At 37.1% G+C, this 19640-nt stretch overlaps 1 protein-coding gene across 8 annotated transcripts in view; it reads right to left on the bottom strand.

Annotated features, from left to right (window-relative positions):
* Window positions 1–19640, bottom strand: part of strbp (spermatid perinuclear RNA binding protein) — a 92197-nt gene that overhangs the window by 46500 nt on the left and 26057 nt on the right. For 7 of the 8 annotated variants that reach the window (XM_079861393.1, XM_079861391.1, XM_079861394.1 and 4 more), the window contains exon 2: window positions 16142–16209. The exons of the other annotated variant lie outside the window; for it this stretch is intronic. The gene's annotated coding sequence lies outside the window, so the exon portion shown is untranslated. The remainder of the gene's footprint in view (window positions 1–16141; window positions 16210–19640) is intronic. 8 annotated transcript variants of the gene reach the window in all.

Raw genomic sequence — 19640 nt, forward strand, 5'->3', positions numbered from 1 at the left:
ACGTCTTATTATAGGCTAATCCATTGAAAATTTGTTGGGAAACAAAAATCAATAAATGTAAAAGGAAATGTTTAGAATATTTTATGATAATTTTATAATTACAATTTTTTACACCTTGAATTCTCTGAGGTACACAAATCATTATAATCCTTATTTTCAAAAGTATATTGATTTTGTTTTTAAATATACTGGAAAAAAAATAAAAAAATAACTTTTCATATTTTGAGTTTCTGCAAGGGCCTTCTCTATGATATAAGAGAAATTTTTCTTTGATATAAGTTTTCTTTGGCATTTTTACATGGCACTAATTTGGTCAAAATAAATTTATAAATAATAATAAATGATTACTTAAAATGACTACAAAAAAGCCAAAAAGAGGAAAACCTACTAATAATTGTCCAGGCCTGCTGTGAGATATCTACATTTAATAAAGTTATGTGTAAGTGTGAATGAAAGTAATTTTCATAATAAAACTGTAAGGCAGAACAAAGACCTAAAAGAACTGAGGCAAATCTCAGAAAAACTTTAAATGTTCCTCCAACACTTCTAAACGCATCAATGAAGCATCAGTACCACTTGAAATACATTTATTAATATAAATAAAAAGAAATATCAACCGTTCACCTTTTTTTCTCAGGGTGAGAGCATTTAAGAGTCAATAAGAAAATCTACCATGATCCAAAACAGCGCTCTGAGGTAAATTTAGCCGAACAGAAACAACACCCTGTCATCTTGAACAGACGCATGAATCTCATTACAACCTGCTCTGTTCAAAGGCAATGGAAAAACATGTAAAGGTTTTAATATAATGCCAATTATTGCACAATGCAAAAAATACACCATCTTCCCAAAAATCTTCCAACACAGTTATCTCCGATGCTGACTTGTCTTCATGGAATCTCTTGATTAAAACATGGCTTACTGTACGTTGAAGCGGAAATGCGAGTGAAAGTGCAGCTTCACGCATTTGTTGATTTGGCAGTGAAAGAAAATGCTGAACAAGCTACAGGGAGAATGGATGATCAATAAACGAATAACTGCGTTGTCAATATTTAAGATGGAGGGGTGCTTCCTGCTGACTGGAGGTCAACCCTGTAGGGACAGAAGCGAGGAAGAGGAGGATAACAAGGATATAGGCATTTCGAAGGGAAAGTATAATAAGAGACTATAGCAACTAGTGTGTGTGACTTCCTGTTGTCATTCACTGTTTCTACAAATACATCATAATCTCTCACTTAGACTCGCTTTTCCTCACACAATTCTCATTTGTCTCACTTCTACAGTTTTGCCACTTCCTCAATCAACTTCTGATGGCCTAATGTGAAACTGACTCTGAGCAGTAAGGTACGTGACGATGTTTTAGTACTTCACCAAAACTACACTACAAAAGAATTGTGTAAAACCCAGTAAACCTTTAGATTATTACCTCTGACATTAGAACAAAATATATAGATGTGAGAACATGTACGAAATTAAACAACAATCTCTCAAATATTTTCTAATTTCACTAAACATTTTAATTTCATTTTGTGAAAAATTGTATTAAACATGGACCTTTATTTTCATTAAAAGGGCTATCGTAGGATCGTTTTGTAAATGCAAGCAATTCATTTAGACAAGCTCAAACCGGGTGCCGGTGTGTTGAGACATCTTCAGGAGCGGAGACACGCGGAAAGTTACAGTACGCACGTGGAGTATAAATCAGCCTTAACAGACACGCAACAGACAGAAAGATCCATCAAAGCAAATGGTTCCCAAACTGAATTCAATATTACAATGACAGGATTGAGCTGCTGTGTGTAATTCTACCATGTTAATATACTTTTTATCCCAGTTTTCCCTGAAGATTAGGTCACAATACCAAAACAGTTAATATCAGTATCAATGAAATTCACCTAATCTTTGTAAATACTAATGGGGTGATAAACAAACAAACCCATAAACGTGGAAAAACGCATCTGTGGCAGCACTTCTGTAAAATGATATCACGTCGCTTCTTCGGAGTGAAATGTCCAGCGACTGGCAGTAAAGCCCGTTCAGATGAACTGATGAACGGAAATCTGACAACATTTTATGTTGGTTATTCTACATATCTTGGCAGTAAACAAAATGTGGCAGTGGCACTAAAAGATTAATTTTTAGTTAATTTGAAAATAACACTCTACACTAAACCTGTCAGAGAGAGTTAAATCTTCGCATCGCTAGTGCACTGCAGGCCCAGGTGAGATGGAGAGCAAGCTCACCACATCAGAAAAGCCACATCTTTGCACCTGGTTATGTGATGCAGCAAAAATGCGGCAGCTAAAACAAAATTACTGAAGTTTTACAAGAAAATAGTTTGAGTTTTTCAACTTCAAATGTTCATGTTTAATTCAATGTGTTACTTGCCATTTCTTTGTAATTATTTGTGGAATTTACTGAGTGAGGTGAGGGAATAAATCATAATCTTTCTGTTCAAATGAAACTATGTAACTTCATTAATGTTTATACATCTGACATAAAACTACACACTACACATATTGGCTTGGGTTTTAGACAATAGTGTAGACATAAACCTGATCTACAGCATTGGCTGACTCGTTCGTGAAACCCAGCTAGGATATTTCAAACGAGAAACCACAAATAATGGTCTGGAATTATTAAATGAGATGCATCAAACTGACATCCTCTTCAATGTGGCCTGAGGACTCCAATAACACACACACACACGTTTAAATCCCCATACAAACACCCATGCTCTGCCCAATAGCGTTTTATTCTAAAACCCTGAACTGCATAAACACACACACAAATGCAAAATGCAAACAATTGTTGTGGTAAAGCTACAGTCAGTCTGAGCATCTATTAATTTAATGGCTGGTAAAGTAGCCCTGGAATAAAGCCACAAACTCAGACAGAGAATATCTTTTAACTCAAGAGATTATGATTGCTTTCACAGAAATCAACAGTACATGCTATTTTTTCTCTTGTTTTAGGCTCAATAAAGTCCAAACAACCACAGAATGCTGCTACTCTTAATGTGAAAGTAGGTAAACAACAGTCATGCTACAAAAAGTAATCAGCCACAAGCTAATAATAACTTTACAATGTACAGTAAGATAATTACATTAATTGAAGCAATGAATAATTGCAAGTTGCTGAATAAAATAATTACATTATTAAGTGCATTGTTCATCAGTATTACCCGGTACAGTGTAACTACATTGTAACAAACACTATAGCACAATTGGTAACACTTTATTTGACAGTGTCCTTGTTTCATGTTACATGTACTTACCATAGTAATAACAGTAAATTATGCATAATTACATGCAACTAACCCTCAACCAAATCCTAATCCTACCCTAACCTAACCTCATAGTAAGTACATGTAGTTGCTTAATATTACTCAGTACTTAAATATATAATTACACTGTAACAATGACACCTTAAAATAAAGTGTAACCGAACAATATTACCCATAAAAGTACTGAGCGTCTGAGCACATCAGGCTCATTTACACCATAATCCAACTCTTTTTACAATAACGTCTTTTAACATCTCTGTACTGTGTATGAATATTAAGATTAAGTAAATGACGTAAACAAAAAAGACAATTAATCACTTGTCAAATAATGTTGACCAAAAAAAAAAAAAAAAAAAAAAAAAAAACTCAAATTTCTCAAAAGCTGGACTTGTTTGTGCAATCTGAGGTTACAGTGACATAAAAGACGTCTACAGACTCCTCAGGATACTTTGAGCTTCCAGTTGCTTCGCTAACACTGCAAAAGTGCTAAAAATACAGCTGCCCATGATACAACACAACAGCTTAAAGTGAAAGCCATTTAGAGTGGACTAAATCTTTAGAGAAGTCCTAATGGACAAAGAGAGGAAACGCATACAACACTTGTTTAGCACTTATTGAAAAAACTTTATTAAAGGAAGGAAGGACAAAAAATGAGAAGGAAACTGAGCAGGGCAGAGGGAAACTCCATCAGGACAATGAGGTGAATAGATGCAGGAAAGAGAACGAGAAAATCATTGAAAACACTGCTGGATAAGAAAGAAAAGCAGATGAAAGAAATAATGTGCGTGTTCTCTCTCTCTCTCTCTCTGTGTGTGTGTGTGTGTGTGTGTGTGTGTGTGTGTGTGTGTGTGTGTGTGTGTGTGTGTGTGTGTGTGTGTGTGTGTGTGTGTGTGTGTGTGTGTGTGTGTGTGTGTGTGTGTGTGTGTGTGTAGATCCAGCCCACTCAACACTTTGTATCCCGCCGATAAATCAAAGAGGCTCTTAGAAGTGAGCCAAGGCAACGGTTAAACACAGCACAGCGGTCAGCCTCAAAATCATCATCTTCCGGTTTCCTCGAGACAGACCTCAGACACACACATCACAGCAGCAGATAAGTTACCTTTAAGGGGACATACTTGTTTGATCTCTTTCCATGAAGCCTTATTATAATAGTCAAAGTTTCTTGTTCTTTTTAGGGCTGCACAGTTAATCGAATTTCTAATCGCGATTACGATTACGGATGCCACGATTACGTAATCGTTGAAAGCCACGATTACACACAAAAAAAGAAAAGAAAAAAAAAGCCAATATTCTGCGTGGTGTAGAGCATGTTACGTTGTGAGAGGCGAATACGACTACTTCAGAGAACCCAGTACAATAGGAACTACCAGAGACGTATGTGTACACTGAAATAAAAAGTCTCTCACCCCAGAAAAACGGACTTTCCTGTCCTCTCAGCCGCTATACTGCAGTAGCGCGCACTCTTCAATTGCACGCGCAAATGCGGCGGAGCGCGCTGTATATCGCTTCACTACTAGGGCTGTCACTTTTTATTCGATATTCGAATATGCATTCGAACATGACGTGAAATATTCGAAATCGAACTATAAATAAACTATCCGGTTTTTAAAGTGCCATGTTTTGCTAATTTTTTACAGTCTATGATTAGACCGTTTACTTTTTATTTTATTGTTTGCCATCTCATCCAGTAGCGGCCGCTCTAAACGTATTGTAGCGTATAGGCCTATGACCAAATCAAGCGAATAATAGCCAATAGCCAGCTTGTTTTGTAAATGGAAAATAACAAGACTAGACCGCGCTGTAATTCCTGCCTATTACACACACACACACACACACGACCCACAGAAAAGACGCGTGTCAGTATCAAGTTCTCTTTCGGGCTTGAACAAACCACAACACACAAATTATGCCAAATGTCCGTTTTGTCGAGTGTCCTCATAAGAGCAGTCTTAAATTATTTAAATAAAGTCTTAAATGAACGTAGAGATTTGTGAGAAAATGCGACGCGTGTCAGATCGCGTCTCTCTGTCCGCACCGGCTGGTCTTAAAGTGTCATTAATGTTAATCAAAGAACAAAGGTAAGAGAGTAAATTACTCACTCAGACCCGGCGCCAGGAGGATTATTATACCGATAGCCTAATAATCATGAATGCACTCCGCTATCTTTTAACACATCTCCGGCGAACGGCTTCTTCACGCAAAAGAAAAACTCTTCATGAAGCGCAGTGAAATTCAGCGACCATGTGGCGTTTCCTGATGGATCGAGGTTGTTCGTTAACTTCATTTTTCATTTTACATTTTACTCGTAGATATTCGAATATATTCGAATACAATGCTTGATATTCGATATCCGTTCGAATTTGATTTTTCTAAAAAGTGACAGCCCTATTCACTACAGTATATAAAGCGCAAAATAAACAAGCATGTAACGTCGTTACGTTTTAAATTAGAAAAAAAAAACATGTTGTCCAGATTCAGTATCTGGGGTCAGATGAGATGCGGTGTCAGGCTATATGTCAGTGTCATTACCTAATGTTAATTTCAACAATCACTAACATGTGATTGAAATCAAGTCACATCTGTTAATATTATTTAATAGACCTGAGCTGACATGAACTAACAATGAACAGTTGTACTGTATTTTTATTAACTAACATTAATGAATATGAATAAATACTGGAACAAATGTTTTGCTTATTGTTAGTTAATGCATTAACTAATGTTAACCAATGGGACCTTATTGAAAAGTGTTACCAAAATACCAAATAGGTGTCATGTCTGATTTGTGAACTGATTTAGTTCTCATTCGGTTCACTGAAAAGAATCAGATTCAACAAATCAGAAATCTCCACAGGAAAACCATGATCTGCTCACATACTCATTTGAGGAAAATGCACATTTATTTCTCAGACATCCAATTTTAAAGATATTCCAATTTTATGAGGCACGTTTAAGCACTTCTCACCAATTTTCTATTAAATCAATTATAAATATAAAGTATCTAATACATACATCATATATTATATAAATATAATATTCAAATATTTTTTTAAAATTATAATATCATTTATATAATACAATTTTTAAAAAAAAAGTGCACCATGCTGTCGCAGACGACTTTATAGATTTTTTTGTCGGAAGCGAATCCAGTTAAACTACATATTTTCACACTTTTTTCCCCTATACAGTTTATTTCATGTTAATAATTTTGCATATTGTTGAGCCTGTGCAGCTCACAGAAATACATAGTTCATTTCATGTTTCATTACCAGAATGTTAGATTTGGTCACCATTCGTGTCAGTTCTGAAGTGAAACCACCTGAGAATCGCTGCATTAGCAAGAGAAAAACAGTTTTCCATCATTTGACCCTTTGAAAGGACTCTTATATAATGGCTCTCTCACTCCTCTCTCTCTCTCTCCACTTCAGCTTCACGTTCTAGCAACACGCAGGGCAATTCGGTGCGCCAGCTCCCCGCTAGAGTCGCATCCAACCTTGGGCCGCCGTGGCTCAGTATCACGGGCACCATCTGTTCAGCACAGCGGGCTGCCCCCTGCTCCTCCACACTGCACCGCCAACATGTGTGTGTGTGTGTGTGAGACCTGAGGAAGCGAGGTATATTTGTGAAAGCGGCGAGACAGTGCAGAACAAACTCAGTCTGTGGCTGCATTTATGCAGAAAGAGGAATTTAGAAACAAGTGCGGGTAAACCGAAAGAGGAAAACAGAGCGCGTCTGTGCGCACGCATTAGCCGCGGCACCTCGCGACTCAGCTGCCAAGACACAGCGGATCACTGAATTCATTCATTCCAGGTCAATTTGGGCATGTTACCCGACAACACCAATTTATTAGCACGATCCCTCGCCGTCGATCTCTCAGAATAACCCATTCCCTTCGCTATCCAGCAGTAACTACGACCCACAATGCACTGGAACAAGCAGTCGACGCTCAATCAGATTGAGCGATGTTGTAAATATTTCAGTGGCTGTCTCTTTCCATCTTCTCCATTCCTTCTCCGTCTCAAACATCCGTTTACTTTTTTTCTCTCAGTCCACCCAGGAGCCTTTGGATTCCGAACGTGATCTAAAACTCTAATCCCTCAATCAGACTGGCCTGGTTTGCAGAGAGCCTCTGAAGTTAGACGGTGTTGAAAGGAAACGAATGAAAAGAAAGGTTGGGTTATCAAAGGAGGACGCCCACACGTGCGCTTTCACAGGCAGCGCTGACCCCGGGTGCACGGCTCCGACGCTCTCAATGAAACGCTCTAATTAGACACAGGGAATTCACGCAGGGGCCTTGAGGCTGAACGGGTCTGAAGAGTTCATCGCACCTCTCGCTCGTGTTGGGTTTGTTTGAATGCACAGGAAGTGGGAGAATGATGCCAGATTAAGAACTAAACATCACTTTTGAATGAACCTCGAAGGAAAGTGGAAGAAACAGAGTGAAAAGGTCATTGAGGTCACGTCTGTCTCCATGCTCAGAGTAAAACAAGCTTACTGCACGGTATCAATGAAGACTGCTACCTTGGTTTTCTTTAACAGTATGTGATTAAGTTATTCTGTAGGGAGCAGAGATGTATTAAATATTCAAAATACATGTGTAATGATTTTGCTGGCGATATAAAGTATTACTGTGAATATTGCAATGATTTTGCTGGCGATATAATAAAGTAATACTGTGAATATTGCAGCGATTACATTTTTTGTTTTCGAAATTAACTAAAAACATGCCATTTGAAATATTTGGTGATGGTTCCTTTTCTCTGTATTAATTTTGGGAATCAGTTCAAACTAATAAATTGATGAATGACTAATAAACTGACTCTAAAGTGTTTCAATGATTCAAGCAATATTTAAATGTGCAATAATCTCTGCATACCATTTTCATGCGTTAAAATGTTTTAGATGTTTACGATAAAATATAAATATTTGAAAAGATAGATATTTTATTAATATATAGGCTATAAAAAGATAAATTTGTTGATTACTATTGTATCAAACTAATAAAATACATTTGTATAAAATTGCAAAAAAATAATAAATATCTGAGACTATCTGTATCCAAAATAGATTCACACGTTTTCCAAACAGTTTATCAATAAATTAAGAGCATGAATGATATTTACTCAGTTTTATTTATATGCACTAATGTACCAATACACCTTAACTAACAGTAATATTTACCTACTTATTTTCTTACCAAAATATTTTTATACATAAAGCATATCATGCCAAAAATATCCACAAACAAAGATATTCACAAACAATGATGCTTAATTTTATATTGACAAAAAAAAAAAAAAAAAAAAAATAACTGCGGTAATTATAATAAACATATTCATATAAGTAGTTTATGTTCAATATATTAAATACTGTATGTTCTGCCCAGCGCTAGTAGTAAGCCTTTACAAACATCACCTCATTCTCATGGAGAAGTGCAGCTCTTGGGGGTTCAATGATAGTGTGAATGGAAAACAGAGATGGGGCTTATGCGCTGTGTGTGTGTGTGTGTGCAGTGACGAAAAGCGCTGTGTGTGAGGAGGTGAAAAACCGGCTTGTCAGCAAAGTGCTGAATTCCTAACAGAGTTCAGTGAGCCCAGCACCATCAGACAGGAAGATGTGTTCATCTCTGTGCGTAAGCTGCAGTTTTGACCCCTGACCCCATTTCCAGCGCGCACCACTGTCCTCGTTACATTTTCATCACCTCTCATCCTGCATTTCTGAGTTCATCGACTCAGCGATGTGATGATCCAGCACAGAGATTAATGCGACGGATCAGAGACGCGTCTCAGTTCTCAGTCCGTGTGTTTGCAGCACAACTCGTTCCAGTTCTCTCTGCTGTTTTGGCTTGATACAATCTTGAATCTCATGATCAATGTAATACACTTTTCACTGTCAATTCACTAAGTTTTATTTACATGATTAGATTTTTATTATTCCTATTTTATCCATTTATATTTTATTCATAAATTTAATATGCATAATCTTTACAACAATTTTTAAACTAATTCATTTTTTATTTTTCATTTAATTATTGTTTACTTAGTAAAAAAAAAAGTTCACTTGTCACTTTTACTAGCTTTGCATTGTTCTTTTTTTTCTTTCTATGTATAACTATTTCATATGTTTTACATTTTTTAACTAGTTTTTTATATATTGCCTATTTATTTCTAAATTAGGATGTTCTTTGATGCAAAAATCTTGATAACATCACAAGTGTTCCTCAGAGAACATTATATACATCCCGGCCACACGTGTGGAACTGTTTTGCTTTGAACTTCCCATGTTTGAGCCAGAGCCTGATCCCGAATCAGAAGACAAAGACCTCAAATACAGAGGATGCTGTCTAGTCTGTGACAGCATGGTAATTAATCATCTTTATTTATATTTATTTCTTGCGTATATGTGAGGTTAGGTAGTATTGTTTTTTTATTACATTATATTAGTGTTAAAACAAAGACACTACAGGAAGATGTTTATTTCGTAAACATTGTCAACTGTGAAAAATGAATGCATATTACATATGCTTTAAAACTCTTTGTGGCAAATAAAGTCTCTGAGATCTCGATACCTTGTACTTCTGGAGACTCCAGGTAGGTTGCCGCTCTGGAGGCGGCACTGGAGACCTAAGGGTTCCTGATGGTTCCACGCCTAATTCTTCGCCTTAATTCCTAATTTTTTTTAGGAAATTTTCTTCTTGGCCTGTTTTTGTCTGACCCTGCTGAACCAACGAGCGGTTTGCGGTCCATTGGTCATGCCTTAATTTTGCAATTTCTAGTATTGCATTAGTATTGCATCCTTCACATGAGCATTTAATATTGTTTTACTTTTCAGTGCGAGTTAAATCTCTTTTTTGGCCCATTTTACCTGTAAAAAAAAACTTGCTTAATTATGCACACCTGAATATAAGCAGTTATTCACTTCCAGCCTTCCTGAATTATAGGCCTATCACTTATAAATGATTAAATACAAAATTAATTGTAGTTATTAAGATTGATGTGTTTGGAAATGGTAAAATTTGCTTGGAAATAAAATATGATCAGAATATAAACTTGCATAATTATGCACGCACTGTATTCATCGCTCATCATTTTCAGTGAAGTGAAAGTAATGCGAGTACATATGTGTTGTGACATTAATGTCGGACTGTAGTTGTCACTGCATTTTTATTTTCAGTCTCTGAAAAGTCTGCGTCAAACTGTTTTTTTTTTTTAAATGAATCCCTGTGGTTTTGCTGCTGGAGTATTCATGTGTTTGCGACTCTCTCGTATTTACCACTACATGACGTGTGAATCGGTGGGCGGGGCTAAAGAGGTAATGATGTAGAAGTAGGCGTGGTCTTTTGTAGAGGCGGTCTTTCATTGCACTATGATGTCATAATGTGACAAAATCAAGAACGAGTTGTTTTCTGAGCTTTGTTTTTGGATTAATGAGGAAGTTTTGAGTTGACTTACAGGATATTTTTATAGTACAATGACCTCTTATGCGTCAAAATATCAAGAAAAAAAAATGTATGTATATATAGATAGATAGATAGATATTATTTTGCACCGTTTATTATTATAATAAGGACTGATTGTTTACTTCCTTAGTTTTGCACGGTTATATTTTTTTTTCTATTAATAATTATTCATCATCAATATCTTTATCTATTCATTTATTTTATTTTTAATTCTATATTTTTCCTTTTTTTTCTCTTGCACTGTTCCTATATGTATTGTCAAAAACTGGTTCTTTTTGGGGTAACACAAATACATTATTTCTTGTCAGGTCAATAAGATAAACTGGGAGAAAAAGAGGGCGACAGAGATGTTTGGTAAGATGGGCAAAAAAAAAGTGAGGCTCTGTGCCGACTCATCCCGCGGGAATTGTCGTCATGGCTACATCCTTCCAGCAGCAGCTCCCTGATTCCCAGAGAGCGACGAACGGAAGACAGGAGGAGTAAGAGAGAGAGAGAGAGAGAGAGAGAGAGAGAGAGACAGAGACAGATGGAACGGCTCTTATTGCAGAGGATTGGGATGGTATATTACCACGTGGTAAAACAGACAGAGGCATTGTCTGTCCTCTGACACAACAAAACTCAATCTAACACTCCAACACAGCCAGCGACTTCACACAGTAAGATTAAAGACAGCATGAAATGGCTTTGCATCACATTTAAATACATGTGATGTATTTAGCCATTGTGTTGCATCGCGCTGTATTTTTCACTACTACGGGTAACAGCTGTATCAGTTCAAAAAATTCTAGCCGAATTTTAAAAAATACAGTTGCATGCTTATAATTCATGTAGCACTCAGCTAAGGAAGCGCGCATCTCTCGTGTATCAGTGTTTATCTGTATTCATCAGTAGCGGTCGGAGACTCCAGGAGTCCCATCGGCAGACAGTTTTAATCAGAAATTCAAGTGGCTTCAGGCAGAGCAGTGTCCTTCTCTCTGAGAGCAACTCATGTTTATGTCTCCCACTGAACAGCACTTGCAAGACATACCTATTCAGCCCAGTCCAAAACACATCAGATATGAGATGCAAAGAACAAAGCCTGGCAGAGGACAAAGACTACACAATAAAATACAGTAGATAGGGCTGTGACAGTGGCAGATTTTTACCACCGCGGATGGTGATGGCGCGGTGGTTGGGGGGTGATATATATACGGAACATTTTGCAAGACTACATAAGTGCAAATACACAAACAAAACAAAAAACAAATAAACACAAATGTAAAGAAAAAGAAAAATGATATATGCTCTGCGGAGACAGCGGTTGTTGAATGAAGCATCTATAGAGGGTAAAGAGATCCCGATGATCTTCTCTCCGCTGTAGAGTCTTGCGGTCAGAGGCTGTGCAGTTCCCGTACCACACAGTGAGACAAGCTGGTCAGGACGCTCTCTATCGTCCCAGGAGGAGGTGAGAATGGGAGGAGGAAGTTTTCTTTCCACGTCTGTTCCGTTGAAAACACAGCAGTTCCTGATTTCACGCTGGGAAGTTCGCTGTAGTTGGAGTAAGTCCGTTTTATTATCGAGAGAGCGAATATTGGAGAGGAGAATGTATGGTAGAGCTGGACGGGTTGGGTTAGCTTTTAGCTTAGTACGGATACCGGCCCGCTTTCCCCGCTTTCGCAGCCTCGCAAGCCGTTTCCGGCACCCTCTCTTCCGGCCAGCGGCTTCAAGCAATACCACGGGGCCTGGTTCGCGTAGCAGCCCAAGGTCTCGTAGCTCGTCTCGCAGTCCGTTGTTTATTCCTCCTGAGCTTTGTTCTCCAATGTTCAGCAGGATTTGGCGATGGTAGACATATACACAAGAAACACCGAGGTGCATCTATTTAAAAACGTTTCCAATTTGGTGTAAACTACACCATGCCTTACCATAATAACATTTACCACAGTAAAGAATGCAGATATAATAGGCCTAAAAGCGAACCAAGGACGAAACGTTTATAATCCCCTGCAAAAATGAGTGAGACGTGAGTGAAGATTTGGGAAAAGAAACAAGAGATTCCATGTCCAGTGGAATAACTAATGGGATATTGTTCAATTCGCTGATAATCGGGTGACCAGATCGCAAAACAGAATAAAAAGCTTTAATTTATGGGCTTACGCACAACTCTCTCATTCGTCATGAATCCAAATGTTTCCATGGCTGCGATGTAATTAATTGCTAACCAATTATTTATTTTGTAAACAAAGCTTTCTGCTTCACTCCTGTCATAATATTCATGAAAAACAGCATTCACATAAAAAAATGTTTTGGCAGACCGCAGGTGCTCCTGTGTGCGTTTGTCAACAGTAGCACAAACTGCTTCACAGGAAATGACAAGGACAGGGAGATGGTTTCAAGGAAATGATGTCAAACATCAGATGCTGATCTCGGATTAAATGAGGATTTGGAAAAATACTGTGAAACAGGACAATATGAATATTATTACTACTACTACACTGAGTTTTACTAAAAATAATAATAATAATATTTTTATTTTATTATGTTTGTTTTATTTACAGTATTTACTGCTTTGTTATTTTTTAATTATTATGTATTAATCATTTTTAAATATAATAATATTATATGATACAAGTTTTCTGTTAGTTTTTATTATTGTTTATTATTATTAATCATTTTTAAAACAATAATAATAATAATTTGTGGTATCTGATAACAGAAAGAGACGGCTTCAAGATTTTTGCTTACTAAATTTACGATGTCAGCTCTAAAAGACGTCATAAATGCTAACTGATGACAAAAAAAATGTGTGGAGAATAAACCAACATCAATCAGATGCTACATGCACGATTAACAATTAGCAATGACATGTCAGATGTCCTAAAACCGCAGAGAGGCGTGGGCTGACAAAGTCATTGGATTCTCAAGGACACTGCGGCGAAAGAGAGAGTGTGTGTGCGTGCGTTTGATCGAGAGAGACGACGAGCGTGCAGGAATATGAGAGGTAGCCTGGGAATACACTCACTTGGATTGGCTGTACCGTGAGCATGTGTCAATGTGTGGTTCTGAGAGCGGGGCTTGGCATCCGAGCCGCAAAGCATCCTGGGGGGAGTAGAGTGATGACGGCAGGGTTCGGGACAGAGAATCATCACTACGGCTAATGAATCGAGGGTTACAAGAGAGAAGAGCAAAGTGGACTCAAGCGGACACAAGTTGTTAGTCTTTCCAACTTGCTCACCCTAGTAGTTCAAGCCAGCGGAAACGATTAGCAACCATTTGGACAGGAAGTCAGAGCATGTTGTTCTGTCGGAGCAGCGATACACTCCATTACCTGAACCAAGTCCGAAAGGAGCAATAGAGCTGCCCTAAGCATCCACTCCACTGCACAAAGAGCCACAGCGAGCAGACTTAAAAGATAACGTGTGATTGAATAAAATTTTCATGGGTACATTTCTGCCCATGCCAAGACCAGATCAATGCCAGCCACAACCATTACTTGGTTATTTTTTTGCCCCAGACACATTCACTTCACAATTACAACCATGATAAATTGGCCTTTCCTCCTGTGTCAGTGGATGCTTGAGAATGAGCCATCATCCCTGTGTGGACATAAAGGTGTGTGATTACTTTGCCAGTAGTCTATGTTTGGTCTCTAGTAGAGGTTTCAGTTGTACATCATAAGTGGTGTTGAGGACTCCACATCCGTAACCCATCAGAAAGGAACAATCTGAGATTGTTCCGTAATTGTTCTGGAAATTAAACCATCCGCTAGGGCTTAAAGATTTGGAGATGGAAAAAAAATTGCCATTTTTTTCTAATAAGAAATGCGATGGCAATTTAAAAAAACAGGTTTGCTGTGCAGGTTTGTAGGGCTTCACATTCACAATATATAATAACAATAATATTAATATAATATAAATATAAATATATTATATTAGGCTCTATTATGAAGAATAATATTAAATAAAACTAATATAATATATACTTTTTTTTACTATTGTAATATTTCACTGTAAAATAAACTGCATTTAAGAAAAATAATAAATATTTTTATTTTACCGTACAACTGTAAAATGACATTACTAATGTTTAAGGCTGTCTTAATTACTTCAAGTCATTTTTCTTAATTTTCAAATGTTAAACAATCAAACTTTTTTGGCGGAAATCCACAACTGCTCAGCTGCTCTTTTATTGATAAACGATTCTTAAATCCAAATATGGAAAGACGGAAAGATGGCGCATGTTGTTGTACGTTAAAGTGATCCCAACGAGATTTAAAAACCAGGTTTGCTGTGCTTGTTTGTAGATCTTCACAATATATAACAAAAATAATAATAATAATAATAATAATAATAATAATAATAATATAATATAAATATAAAATAAAGATTATATTATATTTCACTCGACGAGAAATCTCGTCACATTTTAGTCTCGCGAGATCTCGTGCCACACCCCTATTGATAGGCGCTTCTTAATCCAAGTATGGAAGACAGAAAGATGGCGCATGTTGCGTTCACATGTACGTTAAAGTGACCCCAACTCTTCAGATTAGAGAGATTGTGTGAAGCAGCTTTTACTGTGAACCGAGCCACTCTGAGACACTGAAAACAGGTGGATAATAAGCTGCTCCTGTGTAAATGAACAGTGCCGCGCTTTACTCTGAAACATGCAGCGCATATATTTAATCAACTAAATCATAGCCTTTGCGATTTGATAATCACACTAAGTCAATTCGCAATTACGGTTATACTATGATTAATAATGCAGCCATACCTTCAAGATATCTGTTGTCTGACCAGCACACCGACACTGAATTCATGCATGAAGACTGTATCATCATTTTACTCATGTTGTTCCAAAACTTTAAGACTTTCTTTTTCTGTGAAACATTAAAAGATCTTTTGATGTTTCTTCTGTATTTGTCCTTACAATAAACGTCAACAGGATAGGCGAAGGTTCAGAGAAACTCTCAGGAGTAAACAGGTTACGTTCAACTAAACATCTTCATGATACAAAGTTGTGCATAAAAAAAACAAGCCTGTCAACCTAAAATCCTCCTCAATGTCCAATGGGAAACATCCAATTGTCCATAAGGATTGTGAAGGGTTTAAAACACGGCATATCTGAACAAAACAATTATGTTTCATCGACAAAAACCAGAGGCGGTGAGGGGGAAAACATTCTAACAAACTAAGACTTCAACACTTGAACCGCATCCAGACCACCCTGTACTAATTATTCCCAAAATAAGCAGTGGGGGGAAGCGTTCCACACCCATAAAGCACATACTCAAAATAAACTCCAGCAAACAGATCCAAGAATGGTCCGGTGGTCTCGAGAACTTCTGATTTATGTGCCTAACCCCAGCCTGACCCGCTCAGGACGGCCGTGTTTGAGAGGTCGAGAGAGAGGTCACGTACCGTCAGCGCTCTCTTCCTGGCCCTCTCCAGCACCTGCTCACGGAGGACAGACGCTGTCGTTTCTGGACCTGTCGAAAGAGAAGATCATTATAAAACAATGACAACTGGGCTGGAGAAACACAAAAGTGCTGCATTCAATGACTGCCACTGTACTTCACTGTCATGTTAACAAGTTTTAATGGGGCCATATCATGCTAAAGAGGATTTGTATTGCTCTTATGGATATAAAACATTGTCAACAACGATCAGAACATTTGTTTCTCCGCCGTCCTCCCAGCTCGTTTATCATAATAGAGGTCATTTACATAAAGGTGCAGTAACAAAAACAGTTCGGAGAGAAGGTGGAAAATGGCTGGTTAATTCGCAATGCTACTTTAGTATCATTGAGATACTATTATAGTTCATTGAGATGCTATTATAGTTTATTTTGAATTAGATTGTATGTTTATTTTTTCCGTTTTCATTTCAGTTGCGATTTTGTCTGTACTGTAGTTTTTATAGGCCTACATTTTTATTTCAGTTTTAGTTTTTTAGTACATCAAGTTAAACTAAATGAAAATGAGAAATTTTGCCTTGGCAATAGCAGAAAAAATACGTTTTTTTTTATTTCAGTTAATGTTTTTGTTCATTTTTGTTATTTTACTGTTTAAGTTTTAGTTTCAAATATAATAATAAAGCAAACAGATGAGAGGTATTTCTGTAATATTATAACTCATTTGAAATGTTAAGTCACAATTTGTAGAAAGTTGGTTTTACCGTTCAAGCAAAACAAATACATAATATATTAATAAAAATGCAGAACACACACACATATAATATTATTTTTTTTTGTAAAATTTAGCACAAAAAAAAAACTTTCAAATAAATGCTGTTCTTTTGAACTTTCTATTCATCAAAGAATCCTGAGAAAAAAAATGCATCAGTTTCCACAAAAATATGAAGCAGCACAACTGTTTTTAACATTGATGATAATAATATTAATAAATGTTTCTTGAGCATCAAATCATCATATTAGAATGATTTCTGCAGTAATGATGCTGAAAGTTCAGCTTTGATCATAGGAATAAATTACAGTTTAAAATATATTAAAGTAGAAAACAGATATATTAAATTGTAATAATATTTAACAATATTACTGTTTTTAATGCATTTTTGATCAAATTAATGTAACCTTGGTGAGCAGAAGAGACTTAAGATTTTTTAAATCGTATCAACCCCAAACCTTTGAACGGTAAAGGCTGTATTTATGCATTTATTTATTGAACACTAATAGATGGTTCCTTCGCTGCATTAGCGAAGCCATAGGCCACGCCACAAGCCATTTTCTAACAAATCCAGCTGTGGCTTTCGACTTGTGGTGTGAGATCAGTGTGTTTGAATGCACAATGTGGGCTGCTTTTAAATATCACCTCAGCACTCTCTGAATCACTGCTGATCCGGCCCTGTTCTACATCTATCATTCCCTCAATGGACTCCGGCAGGAGAACAACATAGCGCTGGCTTTAATCGCACAGACCCTGTGGTTGTTGTCCGCGCCGCACCACACTAGATCCAGATGGCAGAGAGTGAGTAATACAGATAACAGGAGCAGTTCAGCATCACACAGCAGCTCTGCACTAGTCTAGCATATGATCCCTGAACGCCATCGCTGCGGGGGGCGGGGGGTGAGCTGGTGCGCAGTGGAAATGGCACAACCTCCCAGCTCTGTAAACAATAACTGCTGGTGGTGGGGAAAAATCGATTCTTAGACGCATCGTGATGCGGACGATTCTGAATCGATACACAAATGTCAAAAAACTATTTTTGAAATGTTTTTTTCTTTCTAACAACGATATATTGACGGAACGCAAAAGGCGGATCCCTGAAGCGCGGAAGAGCAGTTCCCGGACAGTCTGTGGCATTAACAGACGTATGATGGCTGAGCGCGAAATCCGAACGGCACCCTCTTTGTTACAAGCTAACGTATGGAAAATTGCCATCATTTCATTGTGGACTATTTTGTATTTTTGTATGAGAGCTGCTTTCTGTATCGTTTAGTTTTCACATCAATATGCTGTAAACCGATCTGTTATACATGTTTACTGTACTGTCCTCCCCTCCACAGTCACAGTGTGAATCAGTGCAATGCCAGTCACAAAAAGTTACATTTTGACAGTGCTCTTTGCAGATGTTCATTCACTTTTCACTTTTCATTCACCAAGTCATAAGTCTTAGTCTCTTTATTATCTGTGTATAAGAGCAGCTTTGTATACTAATTATTCAGAATATGCGCAAGTCCACAAGCATTATTTTTGTATGAGAGCTGCTGGTACATCATTCTATATTTGTTTTATCTGAAAGCTGTCTGTGATTTTGCTAAAGCAAAATTTGTTTTGTTGTCTGAAGGATTATGAATCGTTGCACATAACAGGAGGATGTTGGATAGAAGTCTATTATTTCTTTATTAAGAAGAAATACTTTGCTTTAAAAGTACCAAGTAGTCACACACACACACAAAAGATGCATCGATAATCGTTTTAGCATCACAGGCACAGCCCTCTGAATCGTTATCGAATCGAATCGTGAGGTGCCTATTCCCACCCCTAATAACTGCTGCCATGATCATCAAATCACCATCCACTGTTGGCAATACATTTCCACTGAACAAACCACCATTTGACCAATAAGAAATAGACCGTTGCCCCATGATCCGCATTTGGAGCTGGAAGTAACACACCTCAACAAGCAATGATGTTTTAATTCAATCATGTGATGCAGTGAATGCTCTAACTGGCCGTAAAACAAAACACAACATACAGTACGGCCGCTGGCGTTATTATAAAACAGAACTTGCAATGTGAATGCAGCACTTTACAGCTTTATTAATATTCTCTAAAGTCATCAAATCTCGCAAAGCAGCTGCCTTGCATTTTTTCATCTTTCATGAATGTCTGTAATTAACACATTGAAGCTAGAGCTGTCATGATCAAGTTACTGAACAGTTTTCTCAAACGAATTTGTCAATAACACTGATTCATTTAGAAACAAAACACCACTACTGGTTTGGAAAGTGAATAATGCATATTTTACAGACATACTGAATGGGTCAAAATAGTGGGAATGTGGCCTGTTATATAGCCTAGCCTATATATATAGTTCACATATATGAGTAAACTAAAGTGTGAACACCCACATTTTTCAAGTTTTTCCCCCAACTCATTCAGGGCCAAAAAAGCACTTAAAAATCTTCAGAGTAAAAAGCAATTTTCCAATCATTCTAGAAAGAATAATTGTTTCCAAATAGAGCTATTAAGTCATCTGCTGAAAACCTCTTTTAGTTTTCATACAGCAAAATATAGGCTACTGCAGAAAAAAAAAATGTTTCCAATATTATACAGCCCTAGCTTAAACAGTTATCTTTTTAACTGTCTATTTTGTTCATGTCATTGTCCATGCGAGTATATAGCCTAATACATACTAAAATGTCTTTTAATTTAATATAAATAAAAAGCATGTTTTT

This window comes from Squalius cephalus (assembly GCF_949319135.1).
Source record: "Squalius cephalus genome assembly, chromosome: 24".
Lineage (NCBI taxonomy): Eukaryota > Metazoa > Chordata > Actinopteri > Cypriniformes > Leuciscidae > Squalius > Squalius cephalus.